Source organism: Trachemys scripta, chromosome 2 (assembly GCF_013100865.1).
Source record: "Trachemys scripta elegans isolate TJP31775 chromosome 2, CAS_Tse_1.0, whole genome shotgun sequence".
Lineage (NCBI taxonomy): Eukaryota > Metazoa > Chordata > Testudines > Emydidae > Trachemys > Trachemys scripta.
The window spans coordinates 88591869-88618551 of record NC_048299.1 but is presented as its reverse complement, the minus strand read 5'-3'; the positions used below and the strand labels follow the sequence as shown (position 1 = coordinate 88618551).

The window sequence follows — 26683 nt, the reverse complement described above, 5'->3', positions numbered from 1 at the left end:
AAAGACTCAGCAGTCCTTAAAATTCCATCTCCATGCTTGTGGTTCTACATGAGAAAAAAACCTTCTGACTTTGATATCTGGGTAGAGAACACACTACTTGCTCCAAAATGTGCATACACTGTGTTGCAATTGGACCTCTGACTCATCCTTTCCCCCAGAAATATAAACACCAGGGACTCGGCCTAGCTACGCTTTTATTTCTTAATCTTGAATCTGAAATACTTTCAATAAAACAAAGCTGAGAGGTTGGAATAAGTCATGGGTAAATATGAGGCTGCTCTCTAACCTCAAATGTGAGAGGAAATAACAGGAGTGGTTTGAGTATTGACATTGCCCGTCTGGAACATACCAAGTTATTATTAGTCTTTGAATCCCTTTACTTAAGCTTAAAAATTAGAGAAACTTGCATTTAATAGCTTAACTTCAAAAAACCAAAATACTCAGCCTGAAGGGTGCATTACAGGTCCATATGGTATTTACTGATAGCCAAATTATCCAGTAATTTTAACTGTGAAGAAGGGATATTTTCATCCCACAAAAGAAAATCTTGTATGATTTGGATTATTTTGGTTATATACAACAGCTTCAGATTATGGCTAGGGCTGTTAAAAATAGGGACTGCAGCAATATTAAAAAAAAAAAAGTTTGATCAAAGGACCCTGTGGAAGGAATTTGAATTTACTACCATCAAGACAAATTTATTTATATAGACATTGGTGGCAATTGTAAAGTTAATGTAAATACTGAAGCTCTTATCCTTATATATTCTTGTGAGAGGTTCTTCCGACCCCCCGTTCTTTAGTGATATCCAATCCACTAAACTTCTGGCATTGTCTGTCCTGATGGACGTTACCTATTGTGTTCTTCTGGAACAGCCATATTTTCCTTTAGGGAAATTTTAAATTTAAATCAGTCATCATCATCAAGCTCTTCGTGAAGGTATTATTACCACAGAAATGTAAGGATCATATCAATTGGAAGACTCCTCTTTTAGCAAATTTACCAATAAGAACAACAGGGACTTTCCCTGCCAGTGCATCTACTGGTATTATTGTTCCTCTATTATAGAGGAAATAAAGTTACTCTGAGAATTATCATCCAGTAAGCCTTTCAGATCTCTTCCAGATACCTCCTGGGGATATTAGAAGACTGGTCTGAGAGCTGAAACTTTTTTGCAGAGGAACAAGCTGACTTTAGAAAAAGCCCCTCAACTATAGATAACGTTTGTGCTCATATTGGACCTATACATATACAATTCTCTCCCCTTTGGAGGAGCAATGTGACCTTAAATTTGAAATCTGCCTATGATGCTGTTGATAGAGGCAGTCTTTGGGGGGGTGGGGGAGGGGGGAAAGAGGAACAGAATACTTAATCCACAAGGGCTGGGATATCTTTAGAGAAAGCCTTTTCTGGCCAGATGGCATCTAGAGTTAGAATAGGGAAGAAGGGTGAGCTAACATCTTATTTTCATCAGGAAGAGTAAGAGTCAGGGTTGTTTACGTGTCCCCATTTTAATTTTTATATTAAATGAGGTAGTGGCACAATTAGAAGGGGAGCATTATTCTACCCCTAGAATTTTGAACAGACCAATGTCAGTCCTCCTGTATGCAGATACGGTTTTGTTGTCCCAAACTCCTTTAGTCTGAAGCATGTGCTTAAAGATTACATTTTTTTTTTTTTTTTTTTTTTTGGTCAGCAGGAGTGTATGATTCACTTATCAGAAAACTAAAGTAGTTACCTTCAGCCATAGACCAAAATTGCATAAAAGTGGATAATTGCCCACTGTACTGAACAGGTTGAGTCCTTTTCTTATCTGGGTATTTGTTTTTTATACAGGGGTGTATGAGACAAACATATACAGAAGGCTTAAGGGCCATGCAAGCAGCTCTTAGTTTCCCATGTGCATGGGGTAGTTTAATTGCACACACTGGGTATCAGTGTTTAATGCTAACATTTATGCTCAGATATTATATGGTGTGGAAATTTGGGATGGGAAAGAACTTGTGTCATTAGAGATGATGCAAAATCAGTTTTAGCAGAATGCTTGGTCTGCCTACTTATACCCCTACTGCTTTACTTAGTGTAGAGGTGAGAGAGTGCTCCATTTCAACTGAAGCACAATGCCTCTCTAATTGGTTATTAATTCAGCATAAGAATTTATATCTGATGACAATGTTGTATTTGGAGAAACAGCTTAATAGGTCTCAAACTTTAAGTTTCCCTGGCTTTTGCAAGTACATCTATATCTGCATTGTGTGTGGTTTTGAGCAACAGGTTTGGTCAGCATTTTAACTGTAAAAAAAATTACGCTTAGAGTTTAAGATATTTGTAAACAATTAGACATAGCAGATGTTAAACAAAACAAAGGTCTCCCTTGAAGGCCATCTATACATTTGAGAAATTTAGAGTAAAATAAACTAAGGCAGGCCTTCAGAGTACTGCTTTCAAAACAATGCAGTCAGCTTATTTGAAAAGCAGGTATATTAGCACTGAAAGACACCCCTGATGCCCATGCAAGATAGCCAGGTTGAAGATTTGTTACAATTTTTTTTTAAATCAGCAGCCATTTTCCCCTGAAACAATAATTTTCAGTCTTAGCCCAGAAGCCTTTTGGCTCATTGGTTTAAATTAGAATATTTGTTATAGATAGATGGTTCCGTCATATGGTCAGTTGTTCTATTTACCTAGGTGGCAGCAAAAGCAAGAATTATGTGAAGTTTCTCTTTATGGTCTAAAATGGATCTACTTTAACTTTTGTAATTTTGTTTTATGGGCTGTTTGAAAAGTGTAATTTGAATTTAGAAGGGCTGAATCTTTATTTGTATTGTGACAATTTTAAAATTCCTCCTTATTCTGTCAAGCATTGTGGTTAATTACTAGCACTATACTAATATAAGGAGTAAAATATTTATTGTAAGAGATTTGTAACATGACTTAGTGGCACAGCTGAGAACTTTGCCTGTTTTTGCCCTTCATTCCCTGATTGGCTAATGTAGGCTTGTTTCACTTCACTGGACAGACTTTTCATTCCCACACAAATGTTATTTGACAATGAAATCTAGAATCATCAACAGACTTTAATTGATTTGTGAGGGCCACATCTTAAAGTACTTTGCTGAGCACTTCTCTCCTTCCATTCATAATTGTATAATATCCCTAACCACAGCAATTTCTTTCTGGAGAAAGTGATAGCTGAACATACACTAAATATTTTTCTGTCTTAACAGCTCAGAATGAGAGCCACCCCTAAATGCCTAGCCAGCTCTCTGTAGGCCAGTTTGACAGCCCCTATTCTGCAGTTTGTCCTCTCTTTCCTTTTTACAGGCTTTTCTTTCCTGACCTATTTATTTCCTGTTGCCACATTAATTGCATCTATTGCTCACACCCACTAGGGGTCACACTTTTACATCTTTCATTGAGTTACCTTAGCAAAGAGGTAAGATAACACCAATTTGAAGGCATGTTCCGTCACAAAAGCAGTTTCCCTAAATAATCCTCATCATGGAAATATAAGAATAAGTATTCATTCTGTATTTGATTGAAAAACTGCATCACAGTCCCTTAGGATGTTAGGTTTCCCTGGAGCACTTTTGTCATGAGTGCATTTCCCCCACATGGAATAAGAAATCAGCACTTGCTGCTGCAGATGACTAAGGAGTATCAGGTATGGCAGTATAGCACTATTCATCTTAAAAAGAAATGTATGCTGATGAGGGTCTCATAAGGCTTTAAGCAGGACAGCTTTGCTAATTAATTCTTGCTCTTTGTATGGCATCTTTGGGGTTTATTTCTGTTTAATTGCCTTATTGGAAAGTAACCACTGATTCTCTCTTGCCTCAGGCATTTATGACATGGAGGTTTTCTTCTAGTTTTCATTTAAATATTTGCTAGACACTCAATGTAGCTATAATAATAGGAGTTTTAATATGGGTGTAGTTTGCTAAAATCCTGAACGATGTGTTATTTCCCTCACTCACACACAAACTCTGCCAAATTCTCAGTATTTTTGATTTTTTACCAAAATGTACTTCATAGTGCCCTTAAACTTTCCATCCATGGAAAAATAGTGGAATGAGATAGGAAGAGAGAAAGCTACGCATAGGTTAGCTGATGCTCTTTACAGAATTGAAAATACCTTGTAAAAAAAAAAAAAAGGCTTTTCCTCAATTTTTCCTTAAGTAAATTTCCCCAAATGCATTAATCGTTCTGCAATCTTCACATCAGTATACAAGAAGAGCTGGAAAACAGTTTAGCTCATCTACAGAACAGTATCTAATATTCTAGCACAGAGCCTGACTTGAAAACTAGTATTTTCTAGACATGTTTCTGTTTTAAGTTCCTAAATAAAATATTACAATAGCTTGGCATGAACTCCTATCACTCTAAGCAACTAACCTATGCTATCTCTAGTTATTTCTTCTTTCCCTAAAACTAGATTTATGCTACCTTAAGTCTTTTATCAACATCAGCTGCTGAATTCCACCCACATTATTAGCCAATCAGATATGAATAATCATTTAAATTAAAAGGCCTGCCTACAGAAGGAAACCAAGCTGAAAACAATTATTGATTATATGCCAAAAAAGCCACCTTGTAAAAGCTTATCTGAGTAACAACATATATATTTTTCATATATACCATTTTTAAATTCCTTAGCACCAGTGGTTAAAACCTTTTAAATATTAAATTAAAAATTAGTTTCTCAAACCAATTCAAGGAGACAGACAGTAGATTATGCAAATCACAGTTTCTATCTTCCCATTGAATGATCCAAGACCAGTTGAATGCAGTGGGAGTCTTTCCAGTAAAAAAAGATTTTATCTTTTTAAAATCCTCTCCTCAGATAGTACAAGCAAAGACAGAAAGAATCTGATGGGGGAAGGTTGGTTGGCAACATGTGGAACATGTTAAGAATCCCATTTAAGGTATTATAATCTAAATATTTCACACATATTCATACAAACACTGTCTATAATCTGTATACTTTATATGGGAGGCAATGTATCATAGTGGTTAGAATTGAGAACAGATCTGTGTTCTAAACACTGGTTTGTACTATGATCCTGAGCAAGTCATTTGGGCCCAGATACTCAAGGGTATTTAGGCACCTAACTAGCCTCTTTGTCCTTCACTACCCCATCTGTAAAATGTGGATATTACCCACATTTGCAGAGAGCTTTGATATCTTTGCAAGCAAAGGGCTGTAGCAAATCCAAAGTATTCTTTTTATTGTTATATACATTTTCTGTATAGACACTGATTTTTATTATATGAGAATTGGCCAGTTTTGTAATAATTTTAATAAGTGAACTATAAACCTGCATTAATACAATGTTAATTTTGCATAGCTAAAGTCCTAAGAAGTTAGCAATTGCAAATGGTAATAGCAACAATAACTCAGCCAACCATACTGTACATGCTGTGTTTTAAGCCATAAATGTAGGCCTTCATTTTGCAAGTATTTCTGCTGTACCCCACAGGTGGCCTGAACTGTTGCATTCTAGTGAAAGCACAAATAGAAGCTATAGTTGGGTATGGGGAGGCATAGTTCTCCGCAGCACGAGTAGTAAATCTCAAGCCTCCTATACAACTAGATCCTGATCCAATACTCAAGTGATGTCAGTGGACGGTGTCAGGGTGGATATGTCAACACTGCATCTGCGAGTGAACCTCCCAGTCCGGGTAGACAGATACATACTAGCTCTGCTTGAGCTACAGTCCCCCTGCTCCCTTTTATCCTTATTCCTGCTACTGGGCAGGAGTATCTTGGCAGCCACATAGCAGTTTTGGCTATGCAGGACCAATTTCTCCTGCATTTCTTCTGCTCATCTCTTTTTTTTTTTTACTGTCCATATACATATGCAACATTCCGCATCTGCGCTGAGCAGGATCGAGCCCAAGCTGTCTACTTCAATGCATTGAGCATTCATGTAAAACTAGTTACCTGGGAATTTACAAACTGTGCTGTCAAAGCTCTTGCATCTGGTAATCTCTGCAAATCTAAATCATCCCTAGGTTGATTTAGCTTTTCTTAACAGGAAATGTTGGAAAATCTACATCCTATAACCCCGTCCAAAATGTATTTTTCAAACTTTGCTCCTGTTTATGTATCTCTTACTAATAATGAGCGTGATAATGTTTCTAAACAGATTACTGGAGATTTAGATCAAGTTCTGAATCTTGGCTGTAGATGTCCTTATGTGGCTGAATAACTGATATCAATATCTGCTGTGAAGAGATTAACTATGCAACAACACACATTCACCTAATCTTGTACATTTATTAGACAGACACAGCTTAAGTCTAAACCCTCATTGCTATATGATACTGAGCTAATTGTAGTTTGTCTTGCATGACAACCTTTTCCCCCGTTCTTAATGCAAAACTGTTGACTTGGCTCATCTTCTCCTTTTGGCTCTCAAGCCTTAACCATGGACTGAGTGCAGCCAAATCAAGGTCCCCAGTGTGCATATACATATACTAGGGTGACCAGATGTCCCGATTTTATAGGGACAGTCCCGATTTTTGGGTCTTTTTCTTATATAGGCTCCTATTACCCCCCACCCCATCCCGATTTTTCACACTTGCTGTCTGGTCACTCTAACATACACACACAAAGTTACAGACGAGTTTTGATACAGAAGATCTGATCTGCATGATCTCTAAATATAACTGTAAATCCCAGACTAGCTCATTCTGAGGTTTTGCATTCTTTACTATAAGTAAGATATCCATGGGAAGCCTAGGTCTAGTTGCTCAGTTGCAACGTGGTTGAAGGTTGTAGTAAACTTACTTTCCTCTTTTCCCCCACCCTCTTGAAAAAAGAAAAAAAATCCAGACCATTACAGATTTTTTGTCTGTGGGCAGATCAGGATGAAAAATGCAAATGCGTCTATAATTACATCATTTCACAGTGTGAAAATATCATTTTGATTAATACCAATATATTTAAAACAATATAATGTGTTTAATGAATTATTGAAAGGGGGAGATGTTTTGTTTTACAGGCTAGCTTTGCTGAGTGTCAGTGCTATGGGGAAAGACAGAGATGAGTTTTGTGTGGAAAATTGTGTGGTCAAAACTTCATTAGATTTGACCAGCTGGAAATAACCAAGACATTAAGCAGGTAGTGCTGGTGGACAAACCCTCCAAAGTCTGGTTGCCCCAGCAACGGATACTACTTTGCTGTCTCAAGATCTGGTAAAAATATTTTGCACATTTTTTTAAAAGAAAATGACCCCTTTTGTGACAATAAAACTTTTTGTAAAAAAAAATTTGTCAACAATATAGAATGTTTCCATTTTTCTGTGACTTTTTTTCCAAAAATTTAAATCCTTTCTGACATTTTTTACTATAGAAAACTTGGTTTCAATAAGAAAACGCTGGTTTTAGCAAACAAAATATGTCTATCAGAATATTGGTAAACTTTCTATAACAATTTTGGCAAAAACATCACTAAAAGTTTCAAAAAGATGAAAAAATATTTTGAAATTTGCCATGCAGGTTTCTTCCTGTCTTTTGACCAGCTCTGTCTCTCTAAAGTAGAGCTCTGCTGCAGACTTCTATCTGCCTGAGGCCCCCTTATTTGTCTCCTTCCACCCATTGCCAAGTTCAAAGAGCTCATCCTCTGGCAGCTTCTACTCTGGGGACTGGCCAAACATGTTCTATTTCTGGCCTATCCCTGCTACCTGTCACAATATTATCTCTGCCACTGACTTTCCAGGAAGACTTAAAGGACTTCAAGTATCTATGACAATGTAAATTAACCATTGTTGGACATATTAACACTATTTGGGGGAAACAAAACCCAGCAATCAGCCATTATGCTGTTGGGAAGCATTCCTCACCGGTCCCATGATAGCAGTCAAAGAAGTCTAGAGCCAAATTAGCTTATCCATGAAGTAGATGGAAAATTCCACACAGTGATAAATGCTTGAAGCTATGAACGAGTGAAAAGAATCTGGATTCACCCTCCAGAACACTTCAGACATTAGTCATGAAGGAAGGGGGGAAAAAATCTTAACCGCAGTCATGGGAAAAGAATATACAAACTCTGTGGTGCAATCAGTTGGCTTTGGACGGAGGTTTCCATCACTAACTTGCTTGTCTCGCTCTGCCTCTTACTGGTCTTGGGTGATCTCAGTATAATGAGGTGAGCTAGGAAGACAGTGTGAAGCACAACACATTTAGGGGTTATTATATCAATGCCCAAGAACAAAAGGTGATCACAATATCCTAAAGGGCCAGGAAAGAGTGGTCCAGTGGTTGAAAAGCATTTTCATTCAGAGTTCTTAAATTTCAAACCTAAGAGAACAGGGAAAGGAGCTTAAAAAACAGTCGATGACACGGCTGCTGAAATAAAATGGGTAGCCAAAGAGGCACACTGGCAGACATTGTCTGTGAAAGAGTTCCACAGCAAGGGACTCTGACTGAGAAAGTCTTAGATCCACTCTGGTCTAGTCTAAATCTAAGGACTAAGAGCAGATCTAGCTCAGTTGATCATAACTGTATTGTCTCTCCAGATCCATCATTACAGGGACTAAAGAGTCCATGTACCCATAACCAGTCCCACCCTCAGCCTGCCAAATCCCCACCTCCCAACAGTGTTAACCTACTTTCTGGACCGCTATGTATGTGGTCCTAGGACAGACCTGGCTCCTAGGGCTGAGAGTGCAAATAGAGACCCTCAGAGCAGGAGGTAAAGGACATCTTACAATAAACTCCATCATCACCTCCCCCTGCCATCCCAGGTCAGGCGCCGTGGGGGAAACAAACTTTCTTTCGAAAACGTTGCTTCCATTGTAGAGAACAGGAGCAGTGGAGATGTCTGGCCATGCTCTTAGCTGTTGGTAGGATGCTGGTGGTTGCCTAGGAGCTACCAAGTTCTCACATTGTATTTGATGATTTTTTTAAGCCAACTTCATGATGTTTGGGGAGCCTGAGTCATGGTTTTGATTGCTTGGGGTTGGCAATACTGAATTAATTATCGTATTTGGTGCTTAGGCAGTACTTTCCATGTAAGGTGGGCAAATGAGCCTGAGACAGCTGGAGCTGGTCAACTCCTCCTCCCCCCTGCACTGGCATATTAGGTGCAAGGGAGTGGGGGGGGGGAGCATCGAGAAGGGGAGAGGGAGTAGTAGTAAGCCTTGACTGCCTGTTTACCTGTCCAACTGCAAAAGAAACCTTGATCACTACCTGCAGCCCTGTGTACAAGTGCAGTTTAGCTCTGACGAGTGATAGAGAGATACTCTGGGCAGATTTGTAGCTGTCCTCCAGCTGATGACAGTCGGTAAATATGCCGCAGTCTCTGCTGGTCCCTGCTAGCCCCACCGCTAATAGTGAGGGTCCCAGTCACTGGCAACATTTATGTGGAAGAGGACAGCAATTGCGACCGCTGATTTTTGTCTTCCCCAGCTGCCTATGGTCCACATCACAGGAAAGGGGAGCATAGGCATCTGGCGGCAGCGGTGGACAGTGGTTGATACCAATGTCCTTGGCTCCCCCTGCTGGGTGTGGCAGAGAGCACTGCTTGTGGAGGAGTTGTCTTGCAAAGGCGCATCTGACCGTATCCTGCCTTCCGGAAGTGGTTGGAAGTTTCTGTTGATGTTTTTTGGCTGCTCTCGCTGTCCATTGTTCAGGGCCCTGCAGAGAATTCTTTCCTCTGACAAAATTTTTTTTTTAATTGGACCTACATTTAAAAATCAGTTTGGAAAATATGTTGCTTTAAATGAACTCAGTTTTAACAATCAGTTCAAGATGTATCATTCCCTGAGCCAGCAGGGGCTGGGAGCACTGTGCACGCAGCCCACTCAGCCCCTCAGCTTCCCTTGGGCAGAGGGAGGGTTACTACAATGCAGGCGAGAGGTACTGCAGCTGTAAAAGAAAGGAGGGCCTACAGCATCTAACAGAAAAACAAGGTGTGAATAGTAAAATATGTATTGATGCTTTAAATCCGTGTAATACGTCCTTTAATCAGGGCTAGATCCTGCACTTGCATGGAGAATTGGCTGCAGTGTTTTAATAGGTCTTTTCCAGTTCTAACCTCTAAAACGCTACCTGTTCTTGGCAAATTACCTACTGTAGCATGTACCAATAAAAGATACAGACTGCGAAGACTTGGGGAAAGGTAGCAACAACAGAAGCAAGCAGGACCAGGCTAGTGTAGACAGCCAACTTCCCACCCCAAAGTTACTGAGACTAAAGCCAATCATTGCTGCAACACCAGAGATTAAAATTCTTCAGAACACAGTCACACATTCTCTAAGGACAAAGTGGTGTTCTGAAAGCATTCTTGACGCAGCTCTGCAGTTGAGGCTCTTGTCAATGTCTATAGGCGTGGGTGATAACTGATAAGGAATAACTGGGAATTTGGCTGAGAAAATGAAGGACACAGTGCCAGGAATAAATCAAACTGTAGGACTGTCAGAAATGGATGTCGGAGGAACGTTAATACGATGTAATGTGAGGGGATAATGAGTCAAGACAGACTTAGAAGGAATGAATTCTTCTAAGTAAACAATAATACAGGACTGGGTGTGTATTTGCCAGTCAGTATTACCCTAGCAGGGCTTGCAATTTTCCTGGTACGGTGCACTCCTTTTATAAGAATCACCTCTGTCCTGGATGATTTGTTTCTTATAAACAGTTGATTCTTACAAGTGGAGTATCTTAGTACTTTAGGAATGATTTTGTCCCAGTGGTTTTGATCACTATATGCGGTTGATTCTTATATCAGTGATTGGAGTGCACTGTCCCACAGAACAGATGTTCTTTGAATGTAACCATGGACATGATTTTTTAATTCAGAACTTGTTCCCGTTTACTTCAGTGGCTTGGACTCTTTCCATTGACTTCAGTAGGCTTTGGATCAGGGTCTTTTTTCAGTAGATTGAGTTGGCAATATTAGGTAAGTGCAGAGATGCACATGCTAGATAACAGGTTTCAGTGCAGGGGAGACATAGTTTCCATTGAGGAGTTGCTATATTGCTTAATAACGATCTGGCAACATTTCGAGACTTGCACTAAAAGAAGAATTTCTAGAAATAAAGAACATTCTGAGTGCGGGAGAAATTTAAACTAGTGACCATAATGTGTAGTCAGTCCCAGCCATCTGTTCTTTCTCTTCCATTTTTCTCTTCTCTTTCCCACCCTTTAATGCCTTCTTGCACCCTAATCTGTACCATACATAGTGTGTAAAACTTTATATTCCAATATGGATTCCAATATGCTCATTTGACTTTTGTGTTTTTAATTGTGTTGCTGCTTTTGGTGTTTGTGCATGTTTGTGATCTACAGCTATCTTTTTCCCAATGTAAATTATACCTATAATATAAAATATACAACGATGTGCTGTGAAATAAAGGTTTTGTTTGCATAAGTGGGTCCTCCCAAATGAGCACCAATATCACTTTTCTATGTCACCTCTCTTGCATACAAAACCATCTTTAAAATATTTTAGGGAGTTTTACAATTTTTATGACAATTTTTTCCCCCAATTTTCCATCTAAAGATACAGATTCTCTTAGTTATTTACACTGAGTTCAACTGCTCTACTCACTGCTCAATGACGCCTCCTCCTGGCTGTTTTGGGGATTAGCTCTGCCCAGCTGACACCCCTTTCCAGTGTTTGCACTCTGTCACTCTCCATTTCTCTCTTACTCCAGGAGCTGCTGCTTTCTGTTCATGACTCAGTCCTCCGGCCAGATCACTAAGTGGTTTCCCCTTCTGGGGTATGATATTTTCCAAGTCTCTCAGGAAAAAACAGCGTTCAACAGTCCTCACCCCCGCTGCCCTGACCCTGTCACTCCTGCCGTGACTCAGACAGTCTGCTAGTTCATTGCTCCTGGCAGCACCACTCAGCAATGGTAGATTTTTTTTTAAATGGTGTCTAAAGTTAGGTTTCTAAGTCCATATTTAGGCATTTTAAATAATAATACTTAATAAGGTTTGCTTTTTTTCAGGAGAGCTAAGTACTCACAACTCCTACTGAAGTCAGTTTGAAAATCAGCCCACTGGCCAGTTTGAAAATCAGCCCACTTATTTCAGTGCCTAAATATGAACTTAGTACAGTGTTTCTCAAACTGGGGTTGCCGCTTGTTCAGGGAAAGCCCCTGGCAGGCCGGGCCGGTTTGTTTACCTGTCCCGTCCGCAGGTCCCGCCAATCGCGGCTCCCACTGGCCATGGTTTGCTGCTCCAAGCCAATGGAATTGGCACGGGCCCAGGGACTTATTGGCCACCGCTTCCAGCAGCCCCCATTGGCCTGCAGCGGCGAACCGCAGCCAGTGGGAGCCGCGATCGGCCGGACCTGCGGACGGGGCAGGTTAACAAACCAGCCCGGCCCGCCAGGGGCTTTCCCTACAGAAGCAGTGTCCCCAGTTTGCGAAACACTGACTTAGTAACTTAACTTTAGACACTCAGGGTGAAATCCTGACCCCATTGAAGTCAATGGCAAAACTACCATTGTCTGCAATGGGACCATGATTTCACCCCCATTATTTAAATTTTTGGCCTTCATACCTAATTCTTCAGGGTCACAAGATGTAGAACTGTAAATTGATCACTGAGCAGGGTTAATATATATATATTTCCCCCCTTGCATTTTGATATAATATATAACCCTGATCTTCTATGATTCTATATATTTACTAATGTTTATAGGATAACACTTGTGTTCTTTCTCTTTATATTGATATTAAAGGGCCCAGTGATGCCCCCACCGAAGTCAGTCCTCAGTGGGAGCAGAAGTAATTACCTTTTTTCTTATTTTTAAATAAATAACAAGTTGACTACACACTGAAAAGTAGAGATCTTTGTTCAGACCGTAAAGAGGTTATGGATGAGATTTAAACTTTTAAGTCTGTTTGCACATCATAAAACGGAAGGAAAGTAAGAGCAAGAGAATTGTATAGAAAATGCAATCTATAGGAATCATAAAATATAATCACAGTGCAATAATGTGTATCATTATCCATAGGGGATAAACCATGGCAACTCTTGTTGAAATATACAGCATAAGGCTACTGCAATCAGATGAAATACAAGAAAGGCTTGCAATAATATGATTATACACATTTTCAAACATTGGTGCCTAAGGTTGAGTGCCTAGGGATTAACATTCATGGGAACGGGGCATTCAGATCCCATGTGCAGCTTTGAAAATCTCAGCCCTAAATCTTTACTTGGGAACCCAAATAATTGGCCTTATTTTCAGATGTACTAAGCTCGAACAACTCCCATGGACCTGAAACTTTTGGCTCAGTGTTGTTATTGATGAATGGAAGCAGTCTGGACAAGTCATTGAGTTAAATGCTGATACGCTTGCATATGCACTTTTCCACAGAAAACAGAGATGTGTAACTATTGTGCTTTAACCATTGTTGAGTGAATGCCACCACCCAAACTTTACATGTAGGCAGAACTTTAAAATCAGTTCACCTCCCTCCAAACTGAGGGCTGACCGTTTTCTATTCAGTACGTGCATCTAATATGCAGTGCATTTTTTTTTTTGCCAACCCAGGAAAAATGTAGATACTGTATATTGTAGGTTTCTCCTTACCCCTTAATGCAAAATATAGAGAGAGGGAAAGGATGAGAGAAGGAAAAATGTTGAAGCGGCACCGGAGGCAGCAAACAGGGCGGCTAACAGGGGAGTTTGAGAGGGAGTTTGCAGGGGGAGGTAAAGGGGGAGGCAGGAGGGTGGGGTGTGGTGTGGTGTGTGCCCTGTTTCCCCAGGTGCTGTGGGCAGAGACTGCAGCAGCCATGAGCCAAGCAGCAGCAGCAGCAGACAGAATGCAGATGGCTGCATGCGGAAGCTGTGGTATGTATATAGTCCTAGCAGGAGACCAGGAACAAAGGTATGTGTGTATGAAGTGTCGCCTTATAGTGTTACTGGAGGAAAAGATTAAGGGGCTGGAGATGCAGGTAGAGACCCTGGTGGATTTTAGGCGGGGGTTTGAGCAGCTGATGGAGGATATGCAAGGCAGGGCTGAAGGGGAAGGCTCTAGGGTGCAGAAGGAGGCAGTAGTAGATGACAGCGAGAGGGGAATGGAAGGGGGAGAACAAGGGAAGTGGAAGCATGTGACTGTGAGAAGCAGGCCAAGGAAAAGGAGGGCCAGTGAGGGGGGAATAGAACTCAGGAATAGGTTTGAGTGTTTGGATAACGAGGTAGAGGGGCAGCAGGTGGTGACTGAAGCTGGGAGGGTGAGGAAGAAGAGAAGAGCGGCTAGTCCGAGAGAGAGGGGGGAGGAGTTGATGGAGACAGCACCAATTATGGGCCACCAGAGGATAGAGGAAGGCATAAGGGGGAGCATAAGAGAAGATAGGAACAGACACAGGTCAGGACTAGAGGGATCAGAGACTAGATTACTAGATCGCACTGTTGCCAGGCAACGGCAGGTGTATGTAATTGGAGACTCTTTACTGAGGAGATTGGACAGGCCTGTGACCAGGGCGGACCCGGAGAACAGAAGGGTGTGCTGTCTACCGGGCGCAAAGATACGCGATGTGGACCTGCGGTTGAAAAGGATCCTAAAAGGAGCAGGTAAGAACCCCTTGATAATCCTTCATGTAGGAACGAATGACACGGCTAGGTTCTCGTTAGAGAGAATCAAGGGAGATTATGCCAGGTTGGGGAAGACTCTCAAGGAGATAGAGGCTCAGGTTATCTTTAGTGGGATTCTGCCTGTTCCGAGGGAAGGGCAGCAAAGGGCTGATAGGATTGTGAGGATAAATAGTTGGCTAAGGGAGTGGTGCTATAAGGAGGGCTTTGGGATGTATGGCCACTGGGAGGCTTTCGGGGACAGACACCTGTTCTCGCGGGATGGGCTTCACCTGAGTAGAGAAGGAAATAGACTTCTGGGAGGGAGGCTGGCTCATCTTATCAAAAGAGCTTTAAACTAGGAAGTTTGGGGAGTTGGTTGGGAGATGCACAGTTAATCTCCACGCCAGTTTCCAGTATTGAAAAGCTGAGTGTAATAAGAGGAGACATAGCCAGGGAGATGAGATTGGACATAGGAAGGACAGGGGGGACGAACACAAAGAGGCCCGCAACATACAGTGCTACTAATGGGAGACAGGCTAAACGACATACATTAGGGTGTTTGTACACCAATGCGAGAAGCCTAGGTAATAAAATGGAGGAATTGGAGCTCTTGGTCCGAGAATTGAAACCGGATATCGTAGGAATAACTGAAACGTGGTGGAATGGCGGTCACGACTGGAACGCAGGTATGGAGGGGTATGCGCTGTTTAGGAAAGACCGGGATAAAGGTAAAGGTGGGGGGGTGGCATTGTATGTCAATAGTGAAATAAGCTGTAAAGAAATAATAGTGGATGGAATAGATAACACGGAGTCCGTCTGGGCAATACTCAAGCTGGGTAAAAGGACTACTAGAGCCTCTCCGGGGATAGTGCTTGGGGTGTGCTATAGACCGCCGGGATCGACCCAGGATATGGATAAGGAACTATTTAATGTATTAAGGGAAGTAAATACTAATAGAAACTGTGTAATTATGGGGGACTTTAACTTCCCGGATATAGATTGGGGAACAAACGCTAGTAGCAATAATAGGACTCAGATGTTCCTAGATGTCCTTGCTGATCAATTCCTTTATCAAGCGGTAGCTGAGCCGACGAGGGGGGAGGCCATTTTAGATTTGATTCTGGTAAGTAGTGAGGACCTTGTTGAGGAAGTGGTAGTGGGGGACAACTTGGGCTCCAGTGATCATGAGCTAATTCGGTTTAAACTAAATGGAAGGAGTACCAGAATTAAGTCAAAGACTATGGTTTATAATTTTAAAAAGGCCAATTTTAACAAATTAAGGGGACTGGTAAGGGAAGTGGATTGGGCAAACGTATTAAGGGATCTAAAGGCAGAAGAAGCCTGGGATTACTCTAAATTAAAGATGCATGAGCTGTCAGAGGCCTGTATCCCCAAAAAGGGAAAAAGATTACTAAGCAAGAGATTTAGACTGAGCTGGATGAGCGACCGACTGAAAGGGGCGATTAGGAAAAAACAGAAAGTGTACAAAGAGTGGAAGAGGGGAGGGATCAGTAAGGAAACTTATCTTAGTGAAGTCAGAGAATGTAGAGATAGAGTGAGAAAGGCCAAAGGCCGTGTAGAGTTGGACTTAGCAAGGGGAATTAAAAGCAATAGCAAGAGGTTTTACAGCCATATAAATAGGAAGAAAGCAAAGAAAGAAGAAGTGGGACCGCTGAAGACTATAGTCGGAGAGGAGATTAAAGATAATCTAGGCATGGCGCAATATCTCAATGAATATTTTGCATCGGTGTTTAATGAGGCCAGTGAAGGTATTAGGGATACTAGCACCGTTACAGAGGGGCATACAGGATGGGGGATTACAGCATCCGAGGTAGAAACAAAACTAGAACGCCTTAATGGGACTAAGTCGGGTGGACCGGACGATCTTCATCCGAGAATATTGAAGGAATTGGCGCGGGAAATAGCAGGCCCATTAGCGACTATATTTAATGAATCTGTAAAGTCGGGGGTGGTCCCATTAGACTGGAGAATAGCCAATGTGGTTCCTATTTTCAAGAAAGGGAAAAAAAATGACCCGGGTAACTATAGGCCTGTTAGTTTAACATCAGTAGTGTGCAAGGTGCTGGAGAAGATTCTGAAAGAGAAACTAGTTGAGGACCTTGAGGTTAATGGCAAATGCGATAAATTACAGCATGGTTTTACGAAGGGCAGATCGTGCCAAACGAATCTGATCTCCTTCTTTGAGAAAGTAACAGACTTATTAGATAAGGGAAATGCGGTGGACCTAATATACCTGGATTTCAGTAAAGCGTTTGATACAGTACCCCATGAGGAATTATTGGTTAAAATGAAAAACATGGGGATCGATATGAAAATCCAGAGGTGGACAAGGAATTGGTTAATGGGGAGAATGCAGCGGGTCGTATTAAAGGGTGAATTGTCGGGTTGGAGGGAGGTTACTAGTGGAGTGCCTCAAGGTTCGGTTTTGGGACCCATTTTATTTAATCTATTTATAACTGACCTCGGGACCGATTGCAAGAGTGGGCTGATAAAGTTTGCGGATGATACGAAGGTGGGAGGAGTTGCAAACTCGGAGGAGGATAGGGATATTCTGCAGGGAGACTTGAATGAGCTTGTGAATTGGAGTATCAGAAATAGGATGAAATTTAATAGTGAAAAGTGTAAGGTGATGCACTTGGGGATGAATAATAACAATTTTAGTTACAAGATGGGGATGCATTGGTTAGAAGTAATGGAAGAGGAGAAGGACCTAGGGGTCCTTGTGGACCGCAGGATGACTATGAGTCGACAATGTGATGTGGCGGTGAAAAAAGCCAATGCGGTCTTGGGATGTATTAGGCGAGGTATATCTAGTAGGGATAGGGAGGTCCTGCTTCCGTTGTATAAGGCGCTGGTGAGACCTCATTTGGAGTACTGTGTGCAGTTCTGGTCTCCCATGTTTAAAAAAGATGAACTCAAACTGGAACGGGTGCAGAGAAGGGCGACTAAGATGATCAGAGGAATGGAAAACCTGTCGTATGAAAAGAGATTAGAGGAGCTTGGGTTGTTTAGTCTGACAAAGCGAAGGCTGAGGGGGGATATGATTGCTATCTTCAAATATATCAGAGGGGTTAATACAAGGGAGGGAGAGGAATTATTCCAGCTTAGTACTAATGTGGACACGAGAACGAATGGATATAAACTGGCCGGGGGGAAGTTCAGGCTTGAAATTAGACGAAGGTTTCTGACCGTCAGAGGGGTGAAATATTGGAACGGCCTTCCGAGGGAAACGGTGGGAGCGACGGACCTGTCTGGTTTTAAGATTAAGTTGGATAAGTTTATGGAGGGAATGGTTTAATGGTAAAACATAGTAGCCAAGGAAAACCAAGCAATAGTACGTGAATAGCATAATGGCCAACAAGGGTCAGGCTAGAGACTCTTGCCTATATGCTCGGGGTATTACTGATCGCCATATTTGGGGTCGGGAAGGAATTTTCCTCCAGGGTAGATTGGCTGAGCCTCTGGAGGTTTTTCGCCTTCCTCCGCAGCATGGGGCAGGGATCACTAGCAGGAGGGTCTCAGCCGATTGAAGTCACTAAAACACAGGATTGGGGACTTCAACGGCAGAGTCCAGGGAAGGGTCTTGCGGCCTGCAGCATGCAGGGGGTCAGACCAGATGATCATAATGGTCCCTTCTGACCTTAAATTCTATGAGTCTATGAGTCTATGAGACTTTGTAAATATATTTTCTCTTTTTTTATGTTTTCCCCTACCTCGGCGGAATGGGTTTGTTGAAAAGAACAGTAATAACAAATTGAATAGGTCCACCAAACTGTATTGGGTGGCTAGCTGATTAGATAAGGATCACCCCAATATCCATACATATGTGAATATACACTCACTCACAAAAACAAACAGGTTAGATTGTAAGCTGTTTGGGGACAGGGACTGCCTTTTATTAATATATGTGTGCACAGAGTCTAGAACAATGGTGCGTGCCTGGGACTTCAAGACACTACCACAATACTAATGACTAGTAATGATAATTAACAAGAAAAGCCAAGCACAACTAAAAGAAAGTTAAATTTTAAGCAAAATGTAAATATAGAAGATGTGGTTACTCAGCCTTCTAGAATGCTGTGACTGCACTGCAGAAATGTTGCTATTTGCTTGCATTTCACATTTCACTAGAGCTGTCACTTGAAAAAGTGACACCATTCATTGGTAAAAGTAAAATGTGTCACCATTAATTGGTACTGCCTGCAAGATTTATATAATACTGAATTCACGACAACCCCATGCTAAGAGTTAATTAATTACAAGAATAGAAGTGTTGCCTCTGTAGTATGCCAGTATGTTTGTCTCCAACTCTTCAGTGGCATATGTTTATACAGCCTTGGAGAATTCTGATACCTGCTGTGCCCTGCAAAGTGAAAAAGAAATGGCAGTCAATTCAAGAACACTCTCATCCATGAGTTATACTAAAATGTTCAGCTTCCATAACACCAGATAGGTGTTATTAGAAATTATGAGGTAATGTCACCTGTATCTTCCTCTGTAGAGTCACTGGCACTTTGGGAGGCAGTTACACTGACAGAAGTAGTGAGACATATTAGACTGTGGTATTGTCTCAAAAGGGGAGTGACTGAGACATCATTCAGAGTAACAGCCGTGGAAGTGGGCTGTAGTCCACGAAAGCTTATGCTCTAATAAATTTGTTAGTCTCTAAGGTGCCACAAGTACTCCTGTTCTTCTTTTTGAGACATCATTGTGTGGGTCAGTTAAAATTAGATGGATGGAACACCTTAGCCTACACTATGGGAGGATCCTGGTTGGCCTACCAGTTCTTTCATATCTTTCGCTCCCATTAATGGTAGGCATGGATTTTACAAATGGCAAATTATAGATCAGGGATCAGATCCTCACCCTGTGTAAACCGGTGTCGTTCTGCTGGATTTAGTGGAGCTACACCAAGTCACACCATCTGGCCCAAGTTCTGTTAGGTTTCCTGATTGTTGTGATTCATTCAGACCCGTAGTGAAAAAATAAACCCATTCTTGGTTCCATTAAAAATTGAAATTAGCTGAACTAATTAGTGATTAATTTCCTATTAGCACCAAATGCGGCCAAGGCAGTTATGTATAACTTCAGAATGTTTCTGAAAGATTTATAAATATCACGAAAATCTTCCTTTCCAACTTCCCAAAGGTTTGAGCATGACACTTGCTTCTTAACATCAGTTCATCTTTAGATCCTATGGAAACAACACCAAACCCAAACACAGAATGGGAATGAGCTCACACCATCTGCAAAGACTTCTTGGGTCATGAAGTGTTTAACTAAGGAAGACCCCCATGTGAGCAGCAGCAGTTCAAATAAAAAGCCTCCTAAAACAAGTGCATTTTAAATGGTGTTTATGGCGATACAAAATGTTACACTAGCTGATATTCGTTCCAGGATTCATTACAGGGAAAGACTAAAATAGAAATTAGCTTCATGAGCAGATGTCAGACTTTTTAAAATGCTAGGTTAAAACAAAGCATCATATTGAAATGGAAACTACAGAATGAGGCTAGGAGAGGTTTATTATAGCCAGCAAAAGTGTAGTGGTTGAAACATTTCCAAATATGGCATTACGTTCATTATATATAACATGATCATGCTTTTTGATAACAGTCATACATATAGAAGCATAATAATTACAATGATAAGTACATTCATACTTAGCACTTATATGCATATTGAATCTTCAAAGCATTTAAATTACCTAAGCTAATGAGTCTTCACAATCTGCTTGTGAAGTAAGATGTAAATCTTATTATCCCCATGCCTCCAATGGAAAAACAGAAGCAGTGAAACGGGTGACTTGCCCAAGGCACCAGAAAGAATCAATATCAGAACTGGGATTGAAAGCAGACATGCCAAACCTGCGGGGGAAAAAACACAGAAACTGGGCTTGTTTTTGGCTTAATTGGCTTGTGAGTTGCTTGTTGGCTAGTTTTGGCTTGTAGCTTGTTGCTTGTTTGGCTTGTAGCTTGTTGCTTCTTTTTTTTGATCGGCTCCCAGCAAGCAGGGGTAAGTGGGGGAAAGAGTCAGGGGTGCACAGTGGGCCCACCACAGTCCCAGACTGCACACTGGGGGATCTAGTCACAGAGTGTTGGGGTTCTTAGGGACTGGCTTGTTTTGGCCTTGTTTTGAAACGGAGTTAGCTTCATTTTTGGCTTATTGTGAAAGTCGGGGTGCTTATTTACCACGTGAAAGATGGCAACTGTGACTGGAAGTTGGAAGTAGGATGTATGCTGAATGAAGAACTTTGTACATGAGGATGATAAACTGATATGGTTGGCAGATGAACTGTGCTGGCACTGAGATACCTGGATTGTTTGAAAGCTAACAAATAGTCCACATTTTAAGAAAATGTGAAGCCAATGGGCCCCTGACCTTCTGAGAATTCCACAATGAAAACCTCTTCCAGTGGTCTTTGTTGTTGGAGTCTTCAAGCCCTCCAGAAATATTTGTTGAATTTTCAGGGAATCATCATAATCTGAACTGATCAGTGAGCCAGTATCAATATACCAGTTTCAGTGATTTCAGGTCTGGATGGAGAATCTATGCCTGCTCTTGCTGTAAGCTCCCATTGGCTGGGAATGGTGACCCGGGGCCACTGGGAGCTGCGAGCGGCCATACCTGTGGACACTCAGGTAAACAAAGCATCTCGCGGCCTGCCAGGGGCTTACCCTGGACAAGCCGTGAACCAAGTCTGGGAACCACTGATCTGGCAGAATTGAAAGTATTGCTGGAGGTTCCAGTGCTGAGGCAAGGACATCTGAGAATCAAAACTGAAGTGCCCAAAGTTGGAGCTATTTTATGTCACCTGAACTTTCTCCTGTTGGTCCTCATGGTGACCCTAAAAGAAGCGTGGTAGGGAGAGTAAAATTCTTGACTCTGGTTCAGAAGGAAGATATGCATTAGGGAGCCCAGATCTCTGCCATATCAGGAGCAGAACTGAAGGTACCTTATATTCTCTTTCATGGTCCTATTTCATGGCCTCTTTCACGCCCATATTTGGAGCACAAAGTCCTTGAAGGCCACTCATGCTGGGTATTATATTTCCAGCATGAATTGTCTGCCAGCATGTCATCCTTATTGGGAAAATGAAGGACCAGAGGAATGATTTGAAGCTGATTACATTATTCCTGGTACCTGACATCCTCCTACAGAGTGGTTGAGACTGACTTTCTCCTGTTGGTTAACATAATACAAAAGATTTCTCCATGGATTTGTCTGCAAAGTCCTCTCTTGTTATGAGGGAAGAGAGTGTTGAAAGTCAATGAAATTGTCCTCAGCCCCCCAGACATTTATGTGAAGCATTAGTTCTTTGGGTTTGTAGAGACCCTGGATCATACAATTGCTGAGGTGCACTCCCCAGAAAGCTATGTTGGAAGTATCTATTCCTATCACAGCTGATGGTGAAGAAGAGATAAATGGTACTCCCTTGCAGGCATTCTTGAGCTTTATGCACACAACTAAGGTCCTGAATCTTCTGAGGCACGATCACAGAGACTCCATGCAGTCATGCTGAGGACTGTACACGATCCTTAATCAAGCTTGAAATGATTTACTTTGATGTCTGGCAAACATTGTCATGTAGGTACAGGAAGCCATGACTTCCATACCCCTAAAGAAGAACCTTATCCTCTTTTGACATTGAGATTGCACAGAGAATCCTGATCTATGAATCTCTTAAATTTTGTCATTTGACAGGTAAGTAACTGCAGAGTTGGTATCCAAAACAGCTCTTATGAAACCCAGCTGTGCCCTACAGTTATAGGCAGTTTAGCCTGTAAGGATTTATCCAGCCACAGGAGATATATCTTGGTGGGTGGTCTTCACCCAAGCACTGCAGAAACTGAGCCTGCCAATCTGTAAACAGTATCTTTCCAACATATAATGTACTTTATTTCAACTACAGTTCCTTACTGCAGTCTGCCATATGTAACAGCCTAGACAATAGGACGAGCTGGAGCCAAAAGAATGGCTGCTAGCTGAACTCAGCTTTCTTTGAACCAGATAGGGGAACCAGTTCAACCCACAGACTAGTGATACCAATACATAACCAATATTAAGACAACAAATCCTAACAGCCACTAAAATAGGAACAAACTAGCTAACAGCTGACCAATGCATAAAAGAAGGTTCTTCCTTGAGCTAGTCAAAAGTTTCACAGATTTGTTGTTTATTTTCCTAAAAAAAGTTTTCACTCAAGTTTAAAAAAAAATATTTCCAAGATTTTTTCCTGTCCACTATTTTAACCAGCTCTAGCTCTTTGCTGACAAGAAGGCATTGAGAGTTCGCTGAGTATTAACACTGCATTCTTGAATTCCGACTTGAAACCAATGGTGTACGCTTGTCACAAGATGGGGGATCGATATGGACAATACTCAGAAGAAAACCTGGAGATGGAATGTGCTGTGTTATATTTTCAAAGCTATTATATGTAAACATGACAATAATACTTTGCTGTTTGAAAAAGTGTAAAATCACAGCTCATCCAACTGCTAACTTTGTAGAAGATCAGAACCTTACATATGTTTGTGTTATGGTATATGGAAAAACTGCATTTTACTATGCTAAAATAGTGCAACAGGCGTCATGTAATTTCTATGTTTATTTGTTCACACAGACTCCTCCCCTCAGCCCTAGGGGGATTTTCACTCAGACAAACCCTGAAGAGGGGGAGCTGTGCCAGAATCCTTGCACCCCACTACCTCAAGCCTAGGAGATTAGCTCAAAGACTCAGAGACTTTAAGGCCAGAACGGCCCATCATGACCATCTAATCTGATCTCCTGTACATCTCCAGCCACAGAACTTCGCCCAACCACTCCAGTAATGGACCCCTAACCTCTGGCTGAGTTACTGAAGTCCCCAAATCATGATTTAAAGATTTCAGGTTACAGCAAATCCACCATTTAATTTAAACCTGCAAGTGCCCCATCCTGCAGAGGAAGGCGAAAAACCCCCATGGTCTCTGCCAATCTGGCTTGGGAGAAAATTCCTTCCCAACCCCAAATGTGGCGATCAGTTAGACCCTGAGCATGTGGGCAAGACCCGCCAGGCAGATATTTGGGAAAAAATTATCTGTAGTAACTCAGAGCCCTCCCCAGCTAGTGTCCTGTCTCCAGCAGTTGGGGATTTTTGTCCCCAAATCATCGGGGAAAATTCCTTCCCGACCCCAAAAATACAGTTGGACCTTGAGCACATCAGCATGACCCACCAGCCAGACACCTGGGAAAGACTTCTCTGTAATAGCTCAGAGCCCTCCCCATCTAGGTCCCATCACTGGCCATTGACGATATTTGCTACTAGCAGTTGCAGATTGGCTACATGCCATTGTGGGCGGTCTTGTCTTATCATCCCCTCCATAAACTTATCAAGCTCAGTCTTGAATCCAGTTAGGTTTTTTTGCTCCCACCGCTCCCCTTGGAAGGCTGTTCTAGAACTTCACTCCAATGGTTAGAAAGCGTCATCTAATTTCAAGTGAAAACTTCTTATATCCTCTATCTTCATCTTCCTCCCTCTCTCAGGTCAGGCTGTGAGACGGAGGGTTCTGCCTACTACGTTTGAAGTTTTATGCAGAGAGGGAGCTGTCATGCTGATCTGGGCTTCCTTGGCACCTCTTTGGTCTGAGACTGCAGCAGAGACCTCAGATCAGTGTTCTTGCTCTGCAGATACACAGGCTCTGTTGAGCAGTACTTGCTGAGGACAGCACTGGGCCACCAGGCAAGACTGTGTGGCCACACAGGCAAACACCTTCGGTAGAGCCCAGATCATGGGGGTAGAGTCAGCAAGGTCAGCAATACATGGCTCACTGAAGCCATTCAAAGACAAATGTGTATGGCTCAATACAGTGGGGTGATGTATTCACCAGAGGACGTTAGTATATTTGAGCAGGAATGACCCACAGGTGGCACCTTTTTGACCTGATATAGGAAGATATATTCAAATGCAGTTAATATAAGTTAATCATTAACATGCTTGCTGTACTTTGCTCGTTCAGGTTGGGATGGCCAGTGCTAGCAGACTATGTGAAATCAATGTCAGTTTTTTTTTTAAATGTGAATGGAACTGAGAGCCCTGTGGCTGAGACTTTGGCAATTTTGAAACCTTGAACAATTGAATTAATGCTATGAGTGTGGTGAGGTAAATTACAACTGTTCCAAACTGTAAAAATAGACCATTTCTTCTATAGGTGTTACATCACCTTTTCCAACTGCACAAATCCTTTATTAAACAGGCCTGATGCGTGTTTGTATGAGATACAAAACGTATCCCTGACCATGTGTAACTTTCATAGCTCATTTGTGACTTTCCCCTTGGAGAGTTATTTCTCCACCTCACTTTGTGGGAAGAAGTTCAGAGCCTATATAAACCTACAAAACATCTTTCATTTCTGAATGATTTAGAACTTATAGCTGCAAATAACCTAAATAGGCAACTGGAAGTGGTAGGTGAGGTACCCGTCTTGTCTCATCATTCTTGTATGCCAAAATTCATATTAATTTCATATTGAATTGTAAATAAATATGTTTATAAAGTGTGTGTGTGTGTGTATATATGGATGGATGGATGGAGATTATTTTATGCTGTGGCTGTGTGGGAGTCAAGGAAGAGGTTTCTTTTTTCTCTACCACAGTTTCCACAAAAATTCAGCGAGTAGATCAGCTCCAGATTGCACATAGTCTGATTAATCCAGATTGCCTTTGCTCAGCAAGTATTGTGAGGCTCTTCTACTGTGCAGAAATGTTGTGTTATTTTGTGGATAACATTGATTGGATGAGGGGCAAACTATCTGCTTCCATGTAGAAGGAGTAAGGTTATGGGATGTAGGTGAAAACTTTGTTAGCGAAGGGCTGGCCCTAGGCATTTTGTCACCCAAGGTGGAAAATGTTTTCAGCTGAGCAAAAAACCAAACCAAAACAGTTGAGTGAGGTGATGTTCTCCCAGAGGCTGATTTGGCACCCCCAGAAGTTGACATCCAGGGCAACTGCCATGATTGCCCAGCCCTGCAGCCAGCCCTGTGTTAGAGCTTCAGTTGGTATCACTCACTGAGATGCTGGAGGTGTTGAGAGAACTTCGGGCTACAACGTGTGACTTGACCCATGTTCTTCCTGGTTGGTGAAGCCCAGGAAGTCCATTGCTGGTGCACATCATGAACATCTCTCTTAGAGAGGGCGGACAGCCCCTTCCTTAACTTGTGATCATATCTAAAAATGACAATTCACTGTAGTCTGGGTTAAAAAAAAAAGAGAGATCAAAAATGCCATTCATAAACTTGAGCTGTATGTTATGCTAGATGTGATCCTATGATTTACATATGAAGACTGGAACATTAGTGATTGGTAATGAGATATGGAGGCTTTCACCCATATATTATATTGATGGCTGTGTGATAGGCTATGTAAAATGAGTTAGTGTTGTCAGTCTAGCTACTTAAAGACATATGTTCACATCACAGAAAAATATAATCACAGCTGGTGGTAACTGGTCCTCCATTTCGGCACTTGAGTTAAAGGGTCAAAGGACTAAATGGGCATGGATAATGAAGTAGTTGTCAGGGTTGAGACACATTGGTGGGGTAGCGTGGAGGAGTTTGCGCTAATGCTGCCTGTGCTGTACTATCCTGTGAATAAGTAATAATAGTACTAGTTAGCTCTTCTTCAGTGCTTTTCATCAGTAAATTGTGAAGCACTTTACAGAGGATGTCAGTAGAGGATTTCAGTATCCAGGGCTGTGAACATATAGTACTTTTCATAAACACTTCAGTTGTTTAATGAAGAGAAGGTGGTTGATGATGATGATAATAACAATAAAAATACATTATCTAGCACCTTTCATCCAGATGATTGATCAGTCTGTCTGTCCCCGCTGTGAAAAGCAAACAATATTAAAGAATATATAGCAATGCTAAATAATAGTCTGGTTCAAGAATTGCCACATAAATCATAATTACCCCTGTTCTTTCTTTGTCCAATTGAAAGTGCAGGGGGAATTTAGGTAGGTATAATGTAATTACCTGTGCTGGAATTTGGCCAGAATATGTGGATCAAGTGTCCTGATACCGTGACTCTTAATTTATTTCAGTTAATAAATTTGCTAATAAAAACAATCTCTTAGTGGATGCC

General features: G+C 41.5%; 1 long non-coding RNA gene across 3 annotated transcripts in view; it reads left to right on the top strand.

Moving 5' to 3' along the window:
- The first annotated feature begins 3448 nt into the window (after positions 1-3448).
- LOC117872590 overlaps positions 3449-26683 on the top strand; it is a 29973-nt gene continuing 6738 nt past the window's right edge. For all 3 annotated transcript variants that reach the window (XR_004644526.1, XR_004644524.1, XR_004644525.1), the window contains exon 1: positions 3449-3664. This is a non-coding gene — a long non-coding RNA (uncharacterized LOC117872590). The remainder of the gene's footprint in view (positions 3665-26683) is intronic.